This window comes from Phyllobates terribilis, unplaced genomic scaffold, assembly GCF_046119375.1.
Source record: "Phyllobates terribilis strain yellow unplaced genomic scaffold, ASM4611937v1 Scaffold_11__3_contigs__length_659146591, whole genome shotgun sequence".
Classification (NCBI taxonomy): domain Eukaryota; kingdom Metazoa; phylum Chordata; class Amphibia; order Anura; family Dendrobatidae; genus Phyllobates; species Phyllobates terribilis.
The window spans coordinates 613,000,453-613,024,840 of record NW_027362771.1 but is presented as its reverse complement, the minus strand read 5'-3'; positions in this window follow the sequence as shown (position 1 = coordinate 613,024,840).

Below are 24,388 nucleotides of genomic sequence, written 5' to 3'. Positions count from 1 at the left end.
CAGTATTGTGTGGCCTCCACGTGCCTGTATGACCTCCCTATAACGCCTGGGCGTGCTCCTGATGAGGCTGAGTATTGTGTGTGGCCTCCACGTGCCTGTATGACCTCCCTACAACGCCTGGGCGTGCTCCTGATGAGGCTGAGTATTGTGTGTGGCCTCCACGTGCCTGTATGACCTCCCTACAACACCTGGGCATGCTCCTGATGAGGCTGAGTATTGTGTGTGGCCTCCACGTGCCTGTATGACCTCCCTACAACGCCTGGGCATGCTCCTGATGAGTCTGAGTATTGTGTGTGGCCTCCAAGTGCCTGTATGACCTCCCTACAACGCCTGGGCATGCTCCTGATGAGGCTGAGTATTGTGTGTGGCCTCCACGTGCCTGTATGACCTCCCTACAACGCCTGGGCATGCTCCTGATGAGGCTGAGTATTGTGTGTGGCCTCCACGTGCCTGTATGACCTCCCTACAACGCCTGGGCGTGCTCCTGATGAGGCTGAGTATTGTGTGTGGCCTCCACCTGCCTGTATGACCTCCCTACAACGCCTGGGCATGCTCCTGATGAGGCTGAGTATTGTGTGTGGCCTCTACGTGCCTGTATGACCTCCCTACAATGCCTGGGCATACTCCTGATGAGGATGAGTATTGTGTGTGGCCTCCACGTGCCTGAATGACCTCCCTACAACGCCTGGGCATGCTCCTGATGAGGCTGAGTATTGTGTGTGGCCTCCACGTGCCTGTATGACCTCCCTACAATGCCTGGGCATGCTCCTGATGAGGCTGAGTATTGTGTGTGGCCTCCACGTGCCTGTATGACCTCCCTACAACGCCTGGGCATGCTCCTGATGAGGCTGAGTATTGTGTGTGGCCTCGACGTGCCTGTATGACCTCCCTACAACACCTGGACATGCTCCTGATGATGCTGAGTATTGTGTGTGGCCTCCACGTGCCTGTATGACCTCCCTACAACGCCTGGGCATGCTCCTGATGAGGCTCAGTATTGTGTGTGGCCTCCACGTGCCTGTATGACCTCCCTACAACGCCTGGGCATGCTCCTGATGAGGCTCAGTATTGTGTGTGGCCTCCACGTGCCTGTATGACCTCCCTACAACGCCTGGGCATGCTCCTGATGAGGCTGAGTATTGTGTGTGGCCTCCAAGTGCCTGTATGACCTCCCTATAACGCCTGGGCGTGCTCCTGATGAGGCTGAGTATTGTGTGTGGCCTCCACGTGCCTGTATGACCTCCCTACAACGCCTGGGCGTGCTCCTGATGAGGCTGAGTATTGTGTGTGGCCTCCACGTGCCTGTATGACCTCCCTACAATGCCTGGGCATGCTCCTGATGAGGCTGAGTATTGTGTGTGGCCTCCACGTGCCTGTATGACCTCCCTACAACGCCTGGGCGTGCTCCTGATGAGGCTGAGTATTGTGTGTGGCCTCCACGTGCCTGTATGACCTCCCTACAATGCCCGGGCATGCTCCTGATGAGGCTGAGTATTGTGTGTGGCCTCCAAGTGCCTGTATGACCTCCCTACAACGCCTGGGCATGCTCCTGATGAGGCTCAGTATTGTGTGTGGCCTCCACGTGCCTGTATGACCTCCCTACAACGCCTGGGCGTGCTCCTGATGAGGCTGAGTATTGTGTGTGGCCTCCACGTGCCTGTATGACCTCCCTACAACGCCTGGGCGTGCTTCTGATGAGGCTCAGTATTGTGTGGCCTCCACGTGCTTGTATGACCTCCCTACAACGCCCGGGCATGCTCCTGATGAGGCTGAGTATTGTGTGTGGCCTCCACGTGCCTGTATGACCTCCCTACAATGCCTGGGCGTGCTCCTGATGAGGCTGAGTATTGTGTGTGGCCTCCACGTGCCTGTATGACCTCCCTACAACGCCTGGGCGTGCTCCTGATGAGGCTGAGTATTGTGTGTGGCCTCCACGTGCCTGTATGACCTCCCTACAACGCCTGGGCATGCTCCTGATGAGGCTGAGTATTGTGTGTGGCCTCCACGTGCCTGTATGACCTCCCTACAACGCCTGGGCATGCTCCTGATGAGGCTGAGTATTGTGTGTGGCCTCCAAGTGCCTGTATGACCTCCCTACAACGCCTGGGCATGCTCCTGATGAGGCTGAGTATTGTGTGTGGCCTCCACGTGCCTGTATGACCTCCCTACAACGCCTGGGCATGCTCCTGATGAGGCTGAGTATTGTGTGTGGCCTCCACGTGCCTGTATGACCTCCCTACAAGGCCTGGGCATGCTCCTGATGAGGCTGAGTATTGTGTGTGGCCTCCACGTGCCTGTATGACCTCCATACAACGCCTGGGCGTGCTCCTGATGAGGCTGAGTATTGTGTGTGGCCTCCACGTGCCTGTATGACCTCCCTACAACGCCTGGGCATGCTCCTGATGAGGCTGAGTATTGTGTGTGGCCTCCACGTGCCTGTATGACCTCCCTACAACGCCTGGTCATGCTCCTGATGAGGCTGAGTATTGTGTGTGGCCTCCACGTGCCTGTATGACCTCCCTACAACGCCTGGGCATGCTCCTGATGAGGCTGAGTATTGTGTGTGGCCTCCAAGTGCCTGTATGACCTCCCTACAACGCCTGGGCATGCTCCTGATGAGGCTGAGTATTGTGTGTGGCAACCACGTGTCTGTATGACCTCCCTACAACGCCTGGACATGCTCCTGATGAGGCTCAGTATTGTGTGTGGCCTCCACGTGTCTGTATGACCTCCCTACAATGCCTGGGCATGCTCCTGATGAGGCTCAGTATTGTGTGTGGCGTCCACGTGTCTGTATAACCTCCCTACAACGCCTGGGCATGCTCCTGATGAGGCTCAGTATTGTGTGTGGCCTCCACGTGCCTGTATGACCAACCTACAACGCCTGGGCATGCTCCTGATGAGGCTGAGTATTGTGTGTGGCCTCCACCTGCCTGTATGACCTCCCTACAACGCCTGGGCATGCTCCTGATGAGGCTGAGTATTGTGTGTGGCCTCCAAGTGCCTGTATGACCTCCCTACAACGCCTGGGCATGCTCCTGATGAGGCTGAGTATTGTGTGTGGCCTCCACGTGCCTGTATGACCTCCCTACAACGCCTGTGCGTGCTCCTGATGAGGCTGAGTATTGTGTGTGGCCTCCAAGTGCCTGTATGACCTCCCTACAACGCCTGGGCGTGCTTCTGATGAGGCTCAGTATTGTGTGGCCTCCACGTGCCTGTATGAAGTCCCTACAACGCCTGGGCGTGCTCCTGATGAGGCTGAGTATTGTGTGTGGCCTCAACGTGCCTGTATGACCTCCCTACAACGCCTGGGCGTGCTCCTGATGAGGCTGAGTATTGTGTGTGGCCTCCACGTGCCTGTATGACCTCCCTACAACGCCTGGGCGTGCTCCTGATGAGGCTGAGTATTGTCTGTGGCCTCCACGTGCCTGTATGACCTCCCTACAACGCCTGGGAATGCTCCTGATGAGGCTGAGTATTGTGTGTGGCCTCCACGTGCCTGTATGACCTCCCTACAACGCCTGGGCATGCTCCTGATGAGGCTGAGTATTGTGTGTGGCCTCCAAGTGCCTGTATGACCTCCCTACAACGCCTGGGCATGCTCCTAATGAGGATGAGTATTGTGTGTGGCCTCCACGTGCCTGAATGACCTCCATACAACGCCTGGGCATGCTCCTGATGAGGCTCAGTATTGTGAGTGGCCTCCACGTGCCTGTATGACCTCCCTACAACGCCTGGGCATGCTCCTGATGAGGCTTAGTATTGTGTGTGGCCTCCACGTGCCTGTATGACCTCCCTACAACGCCTGGGCATGCTCCTGATGAGGCTGAGTATTGTGTGTGGCCTCCACGTGCCTGTATGACCTCCCTACAACGCCTGGGCGTGCTCCTGATGAGGCTGAGTATTGTGTGTGGCCTCCACGTGCCTGTATGACCTCCCTACAATGCCTGGGCGTGCTCCTGATGAGGCTGAGTATTGTGTGTGGCCTCCACGTGCCTGTATGACCTCCCTACAACGCCCGGACATGCTCCTGATGAGGCTGAGTATTGTGTGTGGCCTCCACGTGTCTGTATGACCTCCCTACAACGCCTGGACATGCTCCTGATGAGGCTCAGTATTGTGTGTGGCCTCCACGTGCCTGTATGACCTCCCTACAACGCCTGGGCATGCTCCTGATGAGGCTGAGTATTGTGTGTCGCCTCCACGTGTCTCTATGACCTCCCTACAACGCCTGGGCATGCTCCTGATGAGGCTGAGTATTGTGTGTGGCCTCCACGTGTCTGTATGACCTCCCTACAATGCCTGGGCATGCTCCTGATGAGGCACAGTATTGTGTGTGACCTCCACGTGCCTGTATGACCAACCTACAACGCCTGGGCATGCTCCTGATGAGGCTGAGTATTGTGTGTGGCCTCCACCTACCTGTATGACCTCCCTACAACGCCTGGGCATGCTCCTGATGAGGCTGAGTATTGTGTGTGGCCTCCAAGTGCCTGTATGACCTCCCTACAATGCCTGGACATGCTCCTGATGAGGCTGAGTATTGTGTGTGGCCTCCAAGTGCCTGTATGACCTCCCTACAACGCCTGGGCATGCTCCTGATGAGGCTCAGTATTGTGTGTGGCCTCCACGTGCCTGTATGACCTCCCTACAACGCCTGGGCGTGCTCCTGATGAGGCTGAGTATTGTGTGTGGCCTCCACGTGCCTGTATGACCTCCCTACAACGCCTGGGCGTGCTTCTGATGAGGCTCAGTATTGTGTGGCCTCCACGTGCTTGTATGACCTCCCTACAACGCCCGGGCATGCTCCTGATGAGGCTGAGTATTGTGTGTGGCCTCCACGTGCCTGTATGACCTCCCTACAATGCCTGGGCGTGCTCCTGATGAGGCTGAGTATTGTGTGTGGCCTCCACGTGCCTGTATGACCTCCCTACAACGCCTGGGCGTGCTCCTGATGAGGCTGAGTATTGTGTGTGGCCTCCACGTGCCTGTATGACCTCCCTACAACGCCTGGGCATGCTCCTGATGAGGCTGAGTATTGTGTGTGGCCTCCACGTGCCTGTATGACCTCCCTACAACGCCTGGGCATGCTCCTGATGAGGCTGAGTATTGTGTGTGGCCTCCAAGTGCCTGTATGACCTCCCTACAACGCCTGGGCATGCTCCTGATGAGGCTGAGTATTGTGTGTGGCCTCCACGTGCCTGTATGACCTCCCTACAACGCCTGGGCATGCTCCTGATGAGGCTGAGTATTGTGTGTGGCCTCCACGTGCCTGTATGACCTCCCTACAAGGCCTGGGCATGCTCCTGATGAGGCTGAGTATTGTGTGTGGCCTCCACGTGCCTGTATGACCTCCCTACAACGCCTGGGCATGCTCCTGATGAGGCTGAGTATTGTGTGTGGCCTCCACGTGCCTGTATGACCTCCCTACAACGCCTGGGCATGCTCCTGATGAGGCTGAGTATTGTGTGTGGCCTCCACGTGTCTGTATGACCTCCCTACAACGCCTGGACATGCTGCTGATGAGGCTCAGTATTGTGTGTGGCCTCCACATGTCTGTATGACCTCCCTACAATGCCTGGGCATGCTCCTGATGAGGCTCAGTATTGTGTGTGGCGTCCACGTGTCTGTATGACCTCCCTACAACGCCTGGGCATGCTCCTGATGAGGCTCAGTATTGTGTGTGGCCTCCACGTGCCTGTATGACCAACCTACAACGCCTGGGCGTGCTCCTGATGAGGCTGAGTATTGTGTGTGGCCTCCAAGTGCCTGTATGACCTCCCTACAACGCCTGGGCATGCTCCTGATGAGGCTGAGTATTGTGTGTGGCCTCCAAGTGCATGTATGACCTCCCTACAACGCCTGGGCATGCTCCTGATGAGGCTCAGTATTGTGTGTGGCCTCCACGTGCCTGTATGACCTCCCTACAACGCCTGTGCGTGCTCCTGATGAGGCTGAGTATTGTGTGTGGCCTCCACGTGCCTGTATGACCTCCCTACAACGCCTGGGCGTGCTTCTGATGAGGCTCAGTATTGTGTGGCCTCCACGTGCCTGTATGACCTCCCTACAACGCCTGGGCGTGCTCCTGATGAGGCTGAGTATTGTGTGTGGCCTCAACGTGCCTGTATGACCTCCCTACAACGCCTGGGCGTGCTCCTGATGAGGCTGAGTATTGTGTGTGGCCTCCACGTGCCTGTATGACCTCCCTACAACGCCTGGGCGTGCTCCTGATGAGGCTGAGTATTGTGTGTGGCCTCCACGTGCCTGTATGACCTCCCTACAACGCCTGGGAATGCTCCTGATGAGGCTGAGTATTGTGTGTGGCCTCCACGTGCCTGTATGACCTCCCTACAACGCCTGGGCATGCTCCTGATGAGGCTGAGTATTGTGTGTGGCCTCCACGTGTCTGTATGACCTCCCTACAACGCCTGGGCATGCTCCTGATGAGGCACAGTATTGTGTGTGACCTCCACGTGCCTGTATGACCAACCTACAACGCCTGGGCATGCTCCTGATGAGGCTGAGTATTGTGTGTGGCCTCCACCTGCCTGTATGACCTCCCTACAACGCCTGGGCATGCTCCTGATGAGGCTGAGTATTGTGTGTGGCCTCCAAGTGCCTGTATGACCTCCCTACAACGCCTGGGCATGCTCCTGATGAGGCTCAGTATTGTGTGTGGCCTCCACGTGCCTGTATGACCTCCCTACAACGCCTGAGCGTGCTCCTGATGAGGCTGAGTATTGTGTGTGGCCTCCACGTGCCTGTATGACCTCCCTACAACGCCTGGGCGTGCTTCTGATGAGGCTCAGTATTGTGTGGCCTCCACGTGCTTGTATGACCTCCCTACAACGCCCGTGCATGCTCCTGATGAGGCTGAGTATTGTGTGTGGCCTCCACGTGCCTGTATGACCTCCCTACAATGCCTGGGCGTGCTCCTGATGAGGCTGAGTATTGTGTGTGGCCTCCACGTGCCTGTATGACCTCCCTACAACGCCTGGGCGTGCTCCTGATGAGGCTGAGTATTGTGTGTGGCCTCCACGTGCCTGTATGACCTCCCTACAACGCCTGGGCATGCTCCTGATGAGGCTGAGTATTGTGTGTGGCCTCCACGTGCCTGTATGACCTCCCTACAACGCCTGGGCATGCTCCTGATGAGGCTGAGTATTGTGTGTGGCCTCCAAGTGCCTGTATGACCTCCCTACAACGCCTGGGCATGCTCCTGATGAGGCTGAGTATTGTGTGTGGCCTCCACGTGCCTGTATGACCTCCCTACAACGCCTGGGCATGCTCCTGATGAGGCTGAGTATTGTGTGTGGCTTCCACGTGCCTGTATGACCTCCCTACAAGGCCTGGGCATGCTCCTGATGAGGCTGAGTATTGTGTGTGGCCTCCACGTGCCTGTATGACCTCCATACAACGCCTGGGCGTGCTCCTGATGAGGCTGAGTATTGTGTGTGGCCTCCACGTGCCTGTATGACCTCCCTACAACGCCTGGGCATGCTCCTGATGAGGCTGAGTATTGTGTGTGGCCTCCACGTGCCTGTATGACCTCCCTACAACGCCTGGTCATGCTCCTGATGAGTCTGAGTATTGTGTGTGGCCTCCACGTGCCTGTATGACCTCCCTACAACGCCTGGACATGCTCCTGATGAGGCTGAGTATTGTGTGTGGCCTCCACGTGCCTGTATGACCTCCCTACAACGCCTGGGCATGCTCCTGATGAGGCTGAGTATTGTGTGTGGCCTCCACGTGTCTGTATGACCTCCCTACAACGCCTGGACATGCTCCTGATGAGGCTCAGTATTGTGTGTGGCCTCCACGTGTCTGTATGACCTCCCTACAATGCCTGGGCATGCTCCTGATGAGGCTCAGTATTGTGTGTGGCGTCCACGTGTCTGTATGACCTCCCTACAACGCCTGGGCATGCTCCTGATGAGGCTCAGTATTGTGTGTGGCCTCCACGTGCCTGTATGACCAACCTACAACGCCTGGGCATGCTCCTGATGAGGCTGAGTATTGTGTGTGGCCTCCACCTGCCTGTATGACCTCCCTACAACGCCTGGGCATGCTCCTGATGAGGCTGAGTATTGTGTGTGGCCTCCAAGTGCCTGTATGACCTCCCTACAACGCCTGGGCATGCTCCTGATGAGGCTGAGTATTGTGTGTGGCCTCCAAGTGCATGTATGACCTCCCTACAACGCCTGGGCATGCTCCTGATGAGGCTCAGTATTGTGTGTGGCCTCCACGTGCCTGTATGACCTCCCTACAACGCCTGTGCGTGCTCCTGATGAGGCTGAGTATTGTGTGTGGCCTCCACGTGCCTGTATGACCTCCCTACAACGCCTCGGCGTGCTCCTGATGAGGCTGAGTATTGTGTGTGGCCTCAACGTGCCTGTATGACCTCCCTACAACGCCTGGGCGTGCTCCTGATGAGGCTGAGTATTGTGTGTGGCCTCCACATGCCTGTATGACCTCCCTACAACGCCTGGGCGTGCTCCTGATGAGGCTGAGTATTGTGTGTGGCCTCCACGTGCCTGTATGACCTCCCTACAACGCCTGGGCGTGATCCTGATGAGGCTGAGTATTGTGTGTGGCCTCCACGTGCCTGTATGACCTCCCTGCAACGCCTGGGCGTGCTCCTGATGAGGCTGAGTATTGTGTGTGGCCTCCACGTGCCTGTATGACCTCCCTACAACGCCCGGACATGCTCCTGATGAGGCTGAGTATTGTGTGTGGCCTCCACGTGTCTGTATGACCTCCCTACAACGCCTGGACATGCTCCTGATGAGGCTCAGTATTGTGTGTGGCGTCCACGTGTCTGTATGACCTCCCTACAACGCCTGGGCATGCTCCTGATGAGGCTGAGTATTGTGTGTGGCCTCCACGTGCCTGTATGACCTCCCTACAACGCCTGGGCATGCTCCTGATGAGGCTCAGTATTGTGTGTGGCCTCCACGTGCCTGTATGACCAACCTACAACGCCTGGGTATGCTCCTGATGAGGCTGAGTATTGTGTGTGGCCTCCACCTGCCTGTATGACCTCCCTACAACGCCTGGGCATGCTCCTGATGAGGCTGAGTATTGTGTGTGGCCTCCAAGTGCCTGTATGACCTCCCTACAACGCCTGGGCATGCTCCTGATGAGGCTCAGTATTGTGTGTGGCCTCCACGTGCCTGTATGACCTCCCTACCACGCCTGGGCATGCTCCTGATGAGGCTCAGTATTGTGTGTGGCCTCCACGTGCCTGTATGACCTCCCTACAACACCTGGGCATGCTCCTGATGAGGCTGAGTATTGTGTGTGGCCTCCAAGTGCCTGTATGACCTCCCTACAACGCCTGGGCGTGCTCCTGATGAGGCTGAGTATTGTGTGTGGCCTCCACGCGCCTGTATGACCTCCCTAAAACGCCTGGGCGTGCTCCTGATGAGGCTGAGTATTGTGTGTGGCCTCCACGTGCCTGTATGACCTCCCTACAACGCCTGGGCATGCTCCTGATGAGGCTGAGTATTGTGTGTGGACTCCACGTGCCTGTATGACCTCCCTACAACGCCTGGGCGTGCTCCTGATGAGGCTGAGTATTATGTGTGGCCTCCACGTGCCTGTATAACCTCCCTACAACGCCCGGGCATGCTCCTGATGAGGCTGAGTATTGTGTGTGGCCTCCAAGTGCCTGTATGACCTCCCTACAACGCCCGGGCATGATCCTGATGAGGCTGAGTATTGTGTGTGGCCTCCACGTGCCTGTATGACCTCCCTACAACGCCTGGGCGTGCTCCTGATGAGGCTGAGTATTGTGTGTGGCCTCCACGTGCCTGTATGACCTCTCTACAACGCCTGGGCGTGCTCCTGATGAGACTGAGTATTGTGTGGCCTCCACGTGCCTGTATGACCCCCCTACAACGCCTGGGCATGCTCCTGATGAGGCTGAGTATTGTGTGTGGCCTCCACGTGCCTGTATGACCCCCCTACGACGCCTGGGCATGCTCCTGATGCGGCTGAGTATTGTGTGTGGCCTCCACGTGCCTTTATGACCTCCCTACGACGCCTGGGCATGCTCCTGATGAGGCTGAGTATTGTGTGTGGCCTCCACGTGCCTGTATGATCTCCCTACAACGCCTGGGCATGCTCCTGATGAGGCTCAGTATTGTGTGTGGCCTCCACGTGCCTGTATGACCTCCCTACAACGCCTGGGCATGCTCCTGATGAGGCTGAGTATTGTGTGTGGCCTCCACGTGCCTGTATGACCCCCCTACAATGCCTGGGCATGCTCCTGATGAGGCACAGTATTGTGTGTGGCCTCCACGTGCCTGTAAGACCTCCCTACAACGCCTGGGCATGCTCCTGATGAGGCTCAGTATTGTGTGTGGCCTCCACGTGCCTGTATGACCTCCCTACAACGCCTGGGCATGCTCCTGATGAGGCTGAGTATTGTGTGTGGCCTCCACGTGCCTGTATGACCCCCCTACAACGCCTGGGCATGCTCCTGATGAGGCTGAGTATTGTGTGTGGCCTTCACGTGCCTGTATGACCTCCCTACAACGCCTGGGCATGCTCCTGATGAGGCTGAGTATTGTGTGTGGCCTCCACGTGCCTGTATGACCTCCCTACAACGCCTGGGCATGCTCCTGATGAGGCTGAGTATTGTGTGTGGCATCCACGTGCCTGTATGACCTCCCTACAACGCCTGGGCGTGCTCCTGATGAGGCTGAGTATTGTGTGTGGCCTCCACGTGCCTGTATGACCTCCCTACAACGCCTGGGCGTGCTCCTGATGAGGCTGAGTATTGTGTGTGGCCTGCACGTGCCTGTATGACCTCCCTACAACGCCTGGGCGTGCTCCTGATGAGGCTGAGTATTGTGTGTGGCCTCCACGTGCCTGTATGACCTCCCTACAACGCCTGGGCATGCTCCTGATGAGGCTGAGTATTGTGTGTGGCCTCCAAGTGCCTGTATGACCTCCCTACAACGCCTGGGCATGCTCCTGATGAGGCTGAGTATTGTGTGTGGCCTCCACGTGCCTGTATGACCTCCCTACAACGCCTGGGCGTGCTCCTGATGAGGCTGAGTATTGTGTGTGGCCTCCACGTGCCTGTATGACCTCCCTACAACGCCTGGGCATGCTCCTGATGAGGCTGAGTATTGTGTGTGGACTCCACGTGCCTGTATGACCTCCCTACAACGCCTGGGCGTGCTCCTGATGAGGCTGAGTATTATGTGTGGCCTCCACGTGCCTGTATGACCTCCCTACAACGCGCGGGCATGCTCCTGATGAGGCTGAGTATTGTGTGTGGCCTCCAAGTGCCTGTATGACCTCCCTACAACGCCCGGGCATGATCCTGATGAGGCTGAGTATTGTGTGTGGCCTCCACGTGCCTGTATGACCTCCCTACAACGCCTGGGCGTGCTCCTGATGAGGCTGAGTATTGTGTGTGGCCTCCACGTGCCTGTATGTCCTCCCTACAACGCCTGGGCATGCTCCTGATGAGGCTGAGTATTGTGTGTGGCCTCCACGTGCCTGTATGACCCCCCTACAACGCCTGGGCATGCTCCTGATGAGGCTGAGTATTGTGTGTGGCCTCCACGTGCCTGTATGACCCCCCTACAACGCCTGGGCATGCTCCTGATGCGGCTGAGTATTGTGTGTGGCCTCCACGTGCCTGTATGACCTCCCTACAACGCCTGGGCATGCTCCTGATGAGGCTGAGTATTGTGTGTGGCCTCCACGTGCCTGTATGACCTCCCTACAACGCCTGGGCATGCTCCTGATGAGGCTCAGTATTGTGTGTGGCCTCCACGTGCCTGTATGACCTCCCTACAACGCCTGGGCATGCTCCTGATGAGGCTGAGTATTGTGTGTGGCCTCCACGTGCCTGTATGACCCCCCTACAATGCCTGGGCATGCTCCTGATGAGGCACAGTATTGTGTGTGGCCTCCACGTGCCTGTATGACCTCCCTACAACGCCTGGGCATGCTCCTGATGAGGCTCAGTATTGTGTGTGGCCTCCACGTGCCTGTATGACCTCCCTACAACGCCTGGGCATGCTCCTGATGAGGCTGAGTATTGTGTGTGGCCTCCACGTGCCTGTATGACCCCCCTACAACGCCTGGGCATGCTCCTGATGAGGCTGAGTATTGTGTGTGGCCTTCATGTGCCTGTATGACCTCCCTACAACGCCTGGGCATGCTCCTGATGAGGCTGAGTATTGTGTGTGGCCTCCACGTGCCTGTATGACCTCCCTACAATGCCTGGGCATGCTCCTGATGAGGCTGAGTATTGTGTGTGGCCTCCACGTGCCTGTATGACCTCCCTACAACACCTGGGCGTGCTCCTGATGAGGCTGAGTATTGTGTGTGGCCTCCACGTGCCTGTATGACCTCCCTACAACACCTGGGCGTGCTCCTGATGAGGCTGAGTATTGTGTGTGGCCTTCACGTGCCTGTATGACCTCCCTACAACGCCTGGGCATGCTCCTGATGAGGCTGAGTATTGTGTGTGGCCTCCACGTGCCTGTATGACCTCCCTACAATGCCTGGGCATGCTCCTGATGAGGCTGAGTATTGTGTGTGGCCTCCACGTGCCTGTATGACCTCCCTACAACGCCTGGGCGTGCTCCTGATGAGGCTGAGTATTGTGTGTGGCCTCCACGTGCCTGTATGACCTCCCTACAACGCCTGGGCGTGCTCCTGATGAGGCTGAGTATTGTGTGTGGCCTCCACGTGCCTGTATGACCTCCCTACAACGCCTGGGCTTGCTCCTGATGAGGCTGAGTATTGTGTGTGGCCTCCACGTGCCTGTATGACCTCCCTACAACGCCTGGGCATGCTCCTGATGAGGTTGAGTATTGTGTGTGGCCTCCACGTGCCTGTATGACCTCCCTACAACGCCTGGGCATGCTCCTGATGAGGCTGGGTATTGTGTGTGGCCTCCACGTGCCTCTATGACCTCCCTACAACGCCTGGGCATGATCCTGATGAGGCTCAGTATTGTGTGTGGCCTCCACGTGCCTTTATGACCTCCCTACAACGCCTGGACATGCTCCTGATGAGGCTGAGTATTGTGTGTGGCCTCCACGTGCCTGTATGACCTCCCTACAACGCCTGGGCATGCTCTTGATGAGGATGAGTATTGTGTGTGGCCTCCACGTGCCTGAATGACCTCCCTACAACGCCTGGGCATGCTCCTGATGAGGCTGAGTATTGTGTGTGGCCTCCACCTGCCTGTATGACCTCCCTACAACGCCTGGGCATGATCCTGATGAGGCTCAGTATTGTGTGTGGCCTCCACGTGCCTTTATGACCTCCCTACAACGCCTGGACATGCTCCTGATGAGGCTGAGTATTGTGTGTGGCCTCCACGTGCCTGTATGACCTCCCTACAACGCCTGGGCATGCTCTTGATGAGGATGAGTATTGTGTGTGGCCTCCACGTGCCTGAATGACCTCCCTACAACGCCTGGGCATGCTCCTGATGAGGCTGAGTATTGTGTGTGGCCTCCACGTGCCTGTATGACCTCCCTACAACACCTGGGCATGCTCCTGATGAGGCTGAGTATTGTGTGTGGCCTCCACGTGCCTGTATGACCTCCCTACAATGCCTGGGCATGCTCCTGATGAGGCTCAGTATTGTGTGTGGCCTCCACGTGCCTGTATGACCTCCCTACAACGCCTGGGCTTGCTCCTGATGAGGCTGAGTATTGTGTGTGGCCTCCACGTGCCTGTATGACCTCCCTACAACACCTGGACATGCTCCTGATGAGGCTGAGTATTGTGTGTGGCCTCCACGTGCCTTTATGACCTCCCTACAACGCCTGGACATGCTCCTGATGAGGCTGAGTATTGTGTGTGGCCTCCACGTGCCTGTATGACCTCCCTACAACGCCTGGGCATGCTCTTGATGAGGATGAGTATTGTGTGTGGCCTCCACGTGCCTGAATGACCTCCCTACAACGCCTGGGCATGCTCCTGATGAGGCTGAGTATTGTGTGTGGCCTCCACGTGCCTGTATGACCTCCCTACAACACCTGGGCATGCTCCTGATGAGGCTGAGTATTGTGTGTGGCCTCCACGTGCCTGTATGACCTCCCTACAATGCCTGGGCATGCTCCTGATGAGGCTCAGTATTGTGTGTGGCCTCCACGTGCCTGTATGACCTCCCTACAACGCCTGGGCTTGCTCCTGATGAGGCTGAGTATTGTGTGTGGCCTCCACGTGCCTGTATGACCTCCCTACAACACCTGGACATGCTCCTGATGAGGCTGAGTATTGTGTGTGGCCTCCACGTGCCTGTATGACCTCCCTACAACGCCTGGGCATGCTCCTGATGAGGCTGAGTATTGTGTGTGGCCTCCACGTGCCTGTATGACCTCCCTACAACGCCCGGGCATGCTCCTGATGAGGCTGAGTATTGTGTGTGGCCTCCACGTGCCTGTATGACCTCCCTACAAGGCCTGGGCATGCTCCTGATGAGGCTGAGTATTGTGTGTGGCCTCCACGTGGCTGTATGACCTCCCTACAACGAGTGGGCGTGCTCCTGATGAGGCTGAGTATTGTGTGTGGCCTCCACGTGCCTGTATGACCTCCCTACAACACCTGGGCATGCTCCTGATGAGGCTGAGTATTGTGTGTGGCCTCCACGTGCCTGTATGACCTCCCTACAATGCCTGGGCATGCTCCTGATGAGGCTCAGTATTGTGTGTGGCCTCCACGTGCCTGTATGACCTCCCTACAATGCCTGGGCTTGCTCCTGATGAGGCTGAGTATTGTGTGTGGCCTCCACGTGCCTGTATGACCTCCCTACAACACCTGGACATGCTCCTGATGAGGCTGAGTATTGTGTGTGGCCTCCACGTGCCTTTATGACCTCCCTACAACGCCTGGACATGCTCCTGATGAGGCTGAGTATTGTGTGTGGCCTCCACGTGCCTGTATGACCTCCCTACAACGCCTGGGCATGCTCTTGATGAGGATGAGTATTGTGTGTGGCCTCCACGTGCCTGAATGACCTCCCTACAACGCCTGGGCATGCTCCTGATGAGGCTGAGTATTGTGTGTGGCCTCCACGTGCCTGTATGACCTCCCTACAACACCTGGGCATGCTCCTGATGAGGCTGAGTATTGTGTGTGGCCTCCACGTGCCTGTATGACCTCCCTACAATGCCTGGGCATGCTCCTGATGAGGCTCAGTATTGTGTGTGGCCTCCACGTGCCTGTATGACCTCCCTACAACGCCTGGGCTTGCTCCTGATGAGGCTGAGTATTGTGTGTGGCCTCCACGTGCCTGTATGACCTCCCTACAACACCTGGACATGCTCCTGATGAGGCTGAGTATTGTGTGTGGCCTCCACGTGCCTGTATGACCTCCCTACAACGCCTGGGCATGCTCCTGATGAGGCTGAGTATTGTGTGTGGCCTCCACGTGCCTGTATGACCTCCCTACAACGCCCGGGCATGCTCCTGATGAGGCTGAGTATTGTGTGTGGCCTCCACGTGCCTGTATGACCTCCCTACAAGGCCTGGGCATGCTCCTGATGAGGCTGAGTATTGTGTGTGGCCTCCACGTGCCTGTATGACCTCCGTACAACGCCTGGGCATGCTCCTGATGAGGCTGAGTATTGTGTGTGGCCTCCACGTGCCTGTATGACCTCCCTACAACGAGTGGGCGTGCTCCTGATGAGGCTGAGTATTGTGTGTGGCCTCCACGTGCCTGTATGACCTCCCTACAACGCCTGGGCGTGCTCCTGATGAGGCTGAGTATTGTGTGTGGCCTCCACGTGCCTGTATGACCTCCGTACAACGCCTGGGCGTGCTCCTGATGAGGCTGAGTATTGTGTGTGGCCTCCACGTGCCTGTATGACCTCCCTACAACGCCCGGACATGCTCCTGATGAGGCTGAGTATTGTGTGTGGCCTCCACGTGTCTGTATGACCTCCCTACAACGCCTGGACATGCTCCTGATGAGGCTCAGTATAGTGTGTGGCCTCCACGTGCCTGTATGACCTCCCTACAACGCCTGGGCATGCTCCTGATGAGGCTGAGTATTGTGTGTGGCCTCCACGTGCCTGTATGACCTCCCTACAACGCCTGGGCATGCTCCTGATGAGGCTGAGTATTGTGTGTGGCCTCCACCTGCCTGTATGACCTCCCTACAACGCCTGGGCATGATCCTGATGAGGCTCAGTATTGTGTGTGGCCTCCACGTGCCTTTATGACCTCCCTACAACGCCTGGACATGCTCCTGATGAGGCTGAGTATTGTGTGTGGCCTCCACGTGCCTGTATGACCTCCCTACAACGCCTGGGCATGCTCTTGATGAGGATGAGTATTGTGTGTGGCCTCCACGTGCCTGAATGACCTCCCTACAACGCCTGGGCATGCTCCTGATGAGGCTGAGTATTGTGTGTGGCCTCCACGTGCCTGTATGACCTCCCTACAATGCCTGGGCATGCTCCTGATGAGGCTCAGTATTGTGTGTGGCCTCCACGTGCCTGTATGACCTCCCTACAACGCCTGGGCATGCTCCTGATGAGGCTCAGTATTGTGTGTGGCCTCCACGTGCCTGTATGACCAACCTACAACGCCTGGGCATGCTCCTGATGAGGCTGAGTATTGTGTGTGGCCTCCACGTGCCTGTATGACCTCCCTACAACACCTGGACATGCTCCTGATGAGGCTGAGTATTTTTGTGTGGCCTCCACGTGCCTGTATGACCTCCCTACAACGCCTGGGCATGCTCCTGATGAGGCTGAGTATTGTGTGTGGCCTCCACGTGCCTGTATGACCTCCCTACAACGCCCGGGCATGCTCCTGATGAGGCTGAGTATTGTGTGTGGCCTCCACGTTCCTGTATGACCTCCCTACAAGGCCTGGGCATGCTCCTGATGAGGCTGAGTATTGTGTGTGGCCTCCACGTGCCTGTATGACCTCCCTACAACGCCTGGGCATGCTCCTGATGAGGCTGAGTATTGTGTGTGGCCTCCACGTGCCTGTATGACCTCCCTACAACGCCCGGGCATGCTCCTAATGAGGCTGAGTATTGTGTGTGGCCTCCACGTGCCTGTATGACCTCCCTACAACGCCTGGGCATGCTCCTGATGATGCTGAGTATTGTGTGTGGCCTCCACGTGCCTGTATGACCTCCCTACAACGCCTGGGCGTGCTCCTGATGAGGCTGAGTATTGTGTGTGGCCTCCACGTGCCTGTATGACCTCCCTACAACGCCTGGGCATGCTCCTGATGAGGCTGAGTATTGTGTGTGGCCTCCACGTGCCTGTATGACCTCCCTACAACGCCTGGGCATGCTCCTGATGAGGCTGAGTATTGTGTGTGGCCTCCACGTGCCTGTATGACCTCCCTACAACGCCTGGGCGTGCTCCTGATGAGGCTGAGTATTGTGTGTGGCCTCCACGTGCCTGTATGACCTCCGTACAATGCCTAGGCGTGCTCCTGATGAGGCTGAGTATTGTGTGTGGCCTCCACGTGCCTGTATGACCTCCCTACAACGCCCGGACATGCTCCTGATGAGGCTGAGTATTGTGTGTGGCCTCCACGTGTCTGTATGACCTCCCTACAACGCCTGGACATGCTCCTGATGAGGCTCAGTATTGTGTGTGGCCTCCACGTGCCTGTATGACCTCCCTACAACGCCCGGGCATGCTCCTGATGAGGCTGAGTATTGTGTGTGGCCTCCACGTGCCTGTATGACCTCCCTACAACGCCTGGGCATGCTCCTGATGAGGCTGAGTATTGTGTGTGGCCTCCACGTGCCTGTATGACCTCCCTACAACGCCCGGGCATGCTCCTGATGAGGCTGAGTATTGTGTGTGGCCTCCACGTGCCTGTATGACCTCCCTACAACGCCTGGGCATGCTCCTGATGATGCTGAGTATTGTGTGTGGCCTCCACGTGCCTGTATGACCTCCCTACAACGCCTGGGCGTGCTCCTGATGAGGCTGAGTATTGTGTGTGGCCTCCACTTGCCTGTATGACCTCCCTACAACGCCTGGGCGTGCTCCTGATGAGGCTGAGTATTGTGTGTGGCCTCCACGTGCCTGTATGACCTCCGTACAACGCCTAGGCGTGCTCCTGATGAGGCTGAGTATTGTGTGTGGCCTCCACGTGCCTGTATGACCTCCCTACAACGCCCGAACATGCTCCTGATGAGGCTGAGTATTGTGTGTGGCCTCCACGTTTCTGTATGACCTCCCTACAACGCCTGGACATGCTCCTGATGAGGCTCAGTATTGTGTGTGGCCTCCACGTGCCTGTATGACCTCCCTACAACGCCTGGGCATGCTCCTGATTAGGCTGAGTATTGTGTGTGGCCTCCACGTGTCTATATGACCTCCCTACAACGCCTGGGCATGCTCCTGATGAGGCTGAGTATTGTGTGTGGCCTCCACGTGCCTGTATGACCTCCCTACAACGCCTGGGCATGCTCCTGATGAGGCTCAGTATTGTGTGTGGCCTCCACGTGCCTGTATGACCAACCTACAACGCCTGGGCAAGCTCCTGATGAGGCTTAGTATTGTGTGTGGCCTCCACCTGCCTGTATGACCTCCCTACAACGCCTGGGCATGCTCCTGATGAGGCTGAGTATTGTGTGTGGCCTTCAAGTGCCTGTATGACCTCCCTACAACGCCTGGGCATGCTCCTGATGAGGCTCAGTATTGTGTGTGGCCTCCACGTGCCTGTATGACCTCCCTACAACGCCTGGGCGTGCTCCTGATGAGGCTGAGTATTGTGTGTGGCCTCCACGTGCCTATATGACCTCCCTACAACGCCTGGGCATGCTTCTGATGAGGCTCAGTATTGTGTGGCCTCCACGTGCCTGTATGACCTCCCTACAACGCCTGGGCGTGCTCCTGATGAGGCTCAGTATTGTGTGTGGCCTCCACGTGCCTGTATGACCTCCCTACAACGCCTGGGCGTGCTCCTGATGAGGCTAAGTATTGTGTGTGGCCTCCACGTGCCTGTATGACCTCCCTACAACGCCTGGGCGTGCTCCTGATGAGGCTGAGTATTGTGTGTGGCCTCCACGTGCCTGTATGACCTCCCTACAACGCCTGGGCATGCTCCTGATGAGGCTGAGTATTGTGTGTTGCCTCCACGTGCCTGTATGACCTCCCTACAACGCCTGGGCATGCTCCTGATGAGGCTGAGCATTGTGTGTGGCCTCCACATGCCTGTATGACCTCCCTACAGCGCCTGGGCATGCTCCTGATGAGGCTCAGTATTGTGTGTGGCCTCCACGTGCCTGTATGACCTCCCTACAACGCCTGGGCATGCTCCTGATGAGGCTGACTATTGTGTGTGGCCTCCACGTGCCTGTATGACCTCCCTACAACGCCTGGGCATGCTCCTGATGAGGCTGAGTATTGTGTGTGGCCTCCACGTGCCTGTATGACCTCCCTACAACGCCTGGGCATGCTCCTGATGAGGCTGAGTATTGTGTGTGGCCTCCACGTGCCTGTATGACCTCCCTACAACGCCTGGGCATGCTCCTGATGAGGCTGAGTATTGTGTGTGGCCTCCACGTGCCTGTATGACCTCCCTACAACGCCTGGGCATGCTCCTGATGAGGCTGAGTATTGTGTGTGGCCTCCACGTGCCTGTATGACCTCCCTACAACGCCTGGGCATGCTCCTGATGAGGCTGAGTATTGTGTGTGGCCTCCACGTGCCTGTATGACCTCCCTACAACGCCTGGGCATGCTCCTGATGAGGCTGAGTATTGTGTGTGGCCTCCACGTGCCTGTATGACCTCCCTACAACGCCTGGGCGTGCTCCTGATGAGGCTGAGTATTGTGTGTGGCCTCCACGTGCCTGTATGACCTCCCTACAACGCCCGGACATGCTCCTGATGAGGCTGAGTATTGTGTGTGGCCTCCACCTGCCTGTATGACCTCCCTACAACGCCTGGGCATGCTCCTGATGAGGCTGAGTATTGTGTGTGGCCTCGAAGTGCCTGTATGACCTCCCTACAACGCCTGGGCATGCTCCTGATGAGGCTGAGTATTGTGTGTGGCCTCCAAGTGCCTGTATGACCTCCCTACAACGCCTGGGCATGCTCCTGATGAGGCTCAGTATTGTGTGTGGCCTCCACGTGCCTGTATGACCTCCCTACAACGCCTGTGCGTGCTCCTGATGAGGCTGAGTATTGTGTGTGGCCTCCACGTGCCTGTATGACCTCCCTACAACGCCTGGGCGTGCTTCTGATGAGGCTCAGTATTGTGTGGCCTCCACATGCCTGTATGACCTCCCTACAACGCCTGGGCGTGCTCCTGATGAGGCTGAGTATTGTGTGTGGCCTCCACGTGCCTGTATGACCTCCCTACAACGCCTGGGCGTGCTCCTGATGAGGCTGAGTATTGTGTGTGGCATCCACGTGCCTGTATGACCTCCCTACAATGCCTGGGCGTGCTCCTGATGAGGCTGAGTATTGTGTGTGGCCTCCACGTGCCTGTATGACCTCCCTACAACGCCTGGGCATGCTCCTGATGAGGCTCAGTATTGTGTGTGGCCTCCACGTGCCTGTATGACCTCCCTACAACGCCTGGGCATGCTCCTGATGAGGCTGAGTATTGTGTGTGGCATCCACGTGCCTGTATGACCTCCCTACAATGCCTGGGCGTCCTCCTGATGAGGCTGAGTATTGTGTGTGGCCTCCACGTGCCTGTATGACCTCCCTACAACGCCTGGGCATGCTCCTGATGAGGCTCAGTATTGTGTGTGGCCTCCACGTGCCTGTATGACCTCCCTACAACGCCCGGGCATGCTCCTGATGAGGCTGAGTATTGTGTGTGGCCTCCACGTGCCTGTATAACCCCCCTACAATGCCTGGGCATGCTCCTGATGAGGCTCAGTATTGTGTGTGGCCTCCACGTGCCTGTATGACCTCCCTACAACGCCTGGGCATGCTCCTGATGAGGCTCAGTATTGTGTGTGGCCTCCACGTGCCTGTATGACCTCCCTACAACGCCTGGGCATGCTCCTGATGAGGCTGAGTATTGTGTGTGGCCTCCACGTGCCTGTATGACCCCCCTACAATGCCTGGGCATGCTCCTGATGAGGCTGAGTATTGTGTGTGGCCTTCACGTGCCTGTATGACCTCCCTACAACGCCTGGGCATGCTCCTGATGAGGCTGAGTATTGTGTGTGGCCTCCACGTGCCTGTATGACCTCCCTACAACGCCTGGGCATGCTCCTGATGAGGCTGAGTATTGTGTGTGGCCTCCACGTGCCTGTATGACCTCCCTACAACGCCTGGGCATGCTCCTGATGAGGCTGGGTATTGTGTGTGGCCTCCACGTGCCTGTATGACCACCCTACAACGCCTGGGCATGCTCCTGATGAGGCTGAGTATTGTGTGTGGCCTCCACGTGCCTGTATGACCTCCCTACAACGCCTGGGCGTGCTCCTGATGAGGCTGAGTATTGTGTGTGGCCTCCACGTGCCTGTATGACCTCCCTACAACGCCTGGGCGTGCTCCTGATGAGGCTGAGTATTGTGTGTGGCCTCCACGTGCCTGTATGACCTCCCTACAACGCCCGGACATGCTCCTGATGAGACTGAGTATTGTGTGTGGCCTCCACGTGTCTGTATGACCTCCCTACAACGCCTGGACATGCTCCTGATGAGGCTCAGTATTGTGTGTGGCCTCCACGTGCCTGTATGACCTCCCTACAACGCCTGGGCATGCTCCTGATGAGGCTGAGTATTGTGTGTGGCCTCCACGTGTCTATATGACCTCCCTACAACGCCTGGGCATCCTCCTGATGAGGCTGAGTATTGTGTGTGGCCTCCACGTGCCTGTATGACCTCCCTACAACGCCTGGGCATGCTCCTGATGAGGCTCAGTATTGTGTGTGGCCTCCACGTGCCTGTATGACCAGCCTACAACGCCTGGGCAAGCTCCTGATGAGGCTGAGTATTGTGTGTGGCCTCCATCTGCCTGTATGACCTCCCTACAACGCCTGGGCATGCTCCTGATGAGGCTGAGTATTGTGTGTGGCCTCCAAGTGCCTGTATGACCTCCCTACAACGCCTGGGCATGCTCCTGATGAGGCTGAGTATTGTGTGTGGCCTCCAAGTGCCTGTATGACCTTCCTACAATGCCTGGGCATGCTCCTGATGAGGCTCAGTATTGTTTGTGGCCTCCACGTGCCTGTATGACCTCCCTACAACGCCTGGGCGTGCTCCTGATGAGGCTGAGTATTGTGTGTGGCCTCCACGTGCCTGTATGACCTCCCTACAACGCCTGGGCGTGCTTCTGATGAGGCTCAGTATTGTGTGGCTTCCACGTGCCTGTATGACCTCCCTACAACGCCTGGGCGTGCTCCTGATGAGGCTGAGTATTGTGTGTGGCCTCCACGTGCCTGTATGACCTCCCTACAACGCCTGGGCGTGCTCCTGATGAGGCTGAGTATTGTGTGTGGCCTCCACGTGCCTGTATGACCTCCCTACAACGCCTGGGCGTGCTCCTGATGAGGCTGAGTATTGTGTGTGGCCTCCACGTGCCTGTATGACCTCCCTACAACGCCTGGGCATGCTCCTGATGAGGCTGAGTATTGTGTGTGGCCTCCACGTGCCTGTATGACCTCCCTACAACGCCTGGGCATGCTCCTGATGAGGCTGAGTATTGTGTGTGGCCTCCACATGCCTGTATGACCTCCCTACAGCGCCTGGGCATGCTCCTGATGAGGCTGAGTATTGTGTGTGGCCTCCACGTGCCTGTATGACCTCCCTACAACGCCTGGGCATGCTCCTGATGAGTCTGAGTATTGTGTGTGGCCTCCACGTGCCTGTATGACCTCCCTACAACGCCTGGGCATGCTCCTGATGAGGCTGAGTATTGTGTGTGGCCTCCAAGTGCCTGTATGACCTCCCTACAACGCCTGGGCATGCTCCTGATGAGGCTGAGTATTGTGTGTGGCCTCCACGTGCCTGTATGACCTCCCTACAACGCCTGGGCATGCTCCTGATGAGGCTGAGTATTGTGTGTGGCCTCCACGTGCCTGTATGACCTCCCTACAAGGCCTGGGCATGCTCCTGATGAGGCTGAGTATTGTGTGTGGCCTCCACGTGCCTGTATGACCTCCCTACAACGCCTGGGCGTGCTCCTGATGAGGCTGAGTATTGTGTGTGGCCTCCACGTGCCTGTATGACCTCCCTACAACGCCTGGGCATGCTCCTGATGAGGCTGAGTATTGTGTGTGGCCTCCACGTGCCTGTATGACCTCCCTACAACGCCTGGGCGTGCTCCTGATGAGGCTGAGTATTGTGTGTGGCCTCCACGTGCCTGTATGACCTCCCTACAACGCCTGGGCATGCTCCTGATGAGGCTGAGTATTGTGTGTGGCCTCGAAGTGCCTGTATGACCTCCCTACAACGCCTGGGCATGCTCCTGATGAGGCTGAGTATTGTGTGTGGCCTCCAAGTGCCTGTATGACCTCCCTACAACGCCTGGGCATGCTCCTGAAGAGGCTCAGTATTGTGTGTGGCCTCCACGTGCCTGTATGACCTCCCTACAATGCCTGGGCATGCTCCTGATGAGGCTGAGTATTGTGTGTGGCCTCCATGTGCCTGTATGACCTCCCTACAACGCCTGTGCGTGCTCCTGATGAGGCTGAGTATTGTGTGTGGCCTCCACGTGCCTGTATGACCTCCCTACAACGCCTGGGAATGCTCCTGATGAGGCTGAGTATTGTCTGTGGCCTCCACGTGCCTGTATGACCTCCCTACAACACCTGGGCATGCTCCTGATGAGGCTGAGTATTGTGTGTGGCCTCCAAGTGCCTGTATGACCTCCCTACAACGCCTGGGCATGCTCCTGATGAGGATGAGTATTGTGTGTGGCCTCCACGTGCCTGAATGACCTCCCTACAACGCCTGGGCATGCTCCCGATGAGGCTGAGTATTGTGTGTGGCCTCCACGTGCCTGTATGACCTCCCTACAATGCCTGGGCATGCTCCTGATGAGGCTGAGTATTGTGTGTGGCCTCCACGTGCCTGTATGACCTCCCTACAATGCCTGGGCATGCTCCTGATGAGGCTGAGTATTGTGTGTGGCCTCCACGTGCCTGTATGACCTCCCTACAACGCCTGTGCGTGCTCCTGATGAGGCTGAGTATTGTGTGTGGCCTCCACGTGCCTGTATGACCTCCCTACAACACCTGGACATGCTCCTGATGAGGCTGAGTATTGTGTGTGGCCTCCACGTGCCTGTATAACCTCCCTACAACGCCTGGGCATGCTCCTGATGAGGCTGAGTATTGTGTGTGGCCTCCACGTGCCTGTATGACCTCCCTACAACGCCTGGGCATGCTCCTGATGAGGCTCAGTATTGTGTGTGGCCTCCACGTGCCTGTATGACCTCCCTACAACGCCTGGGC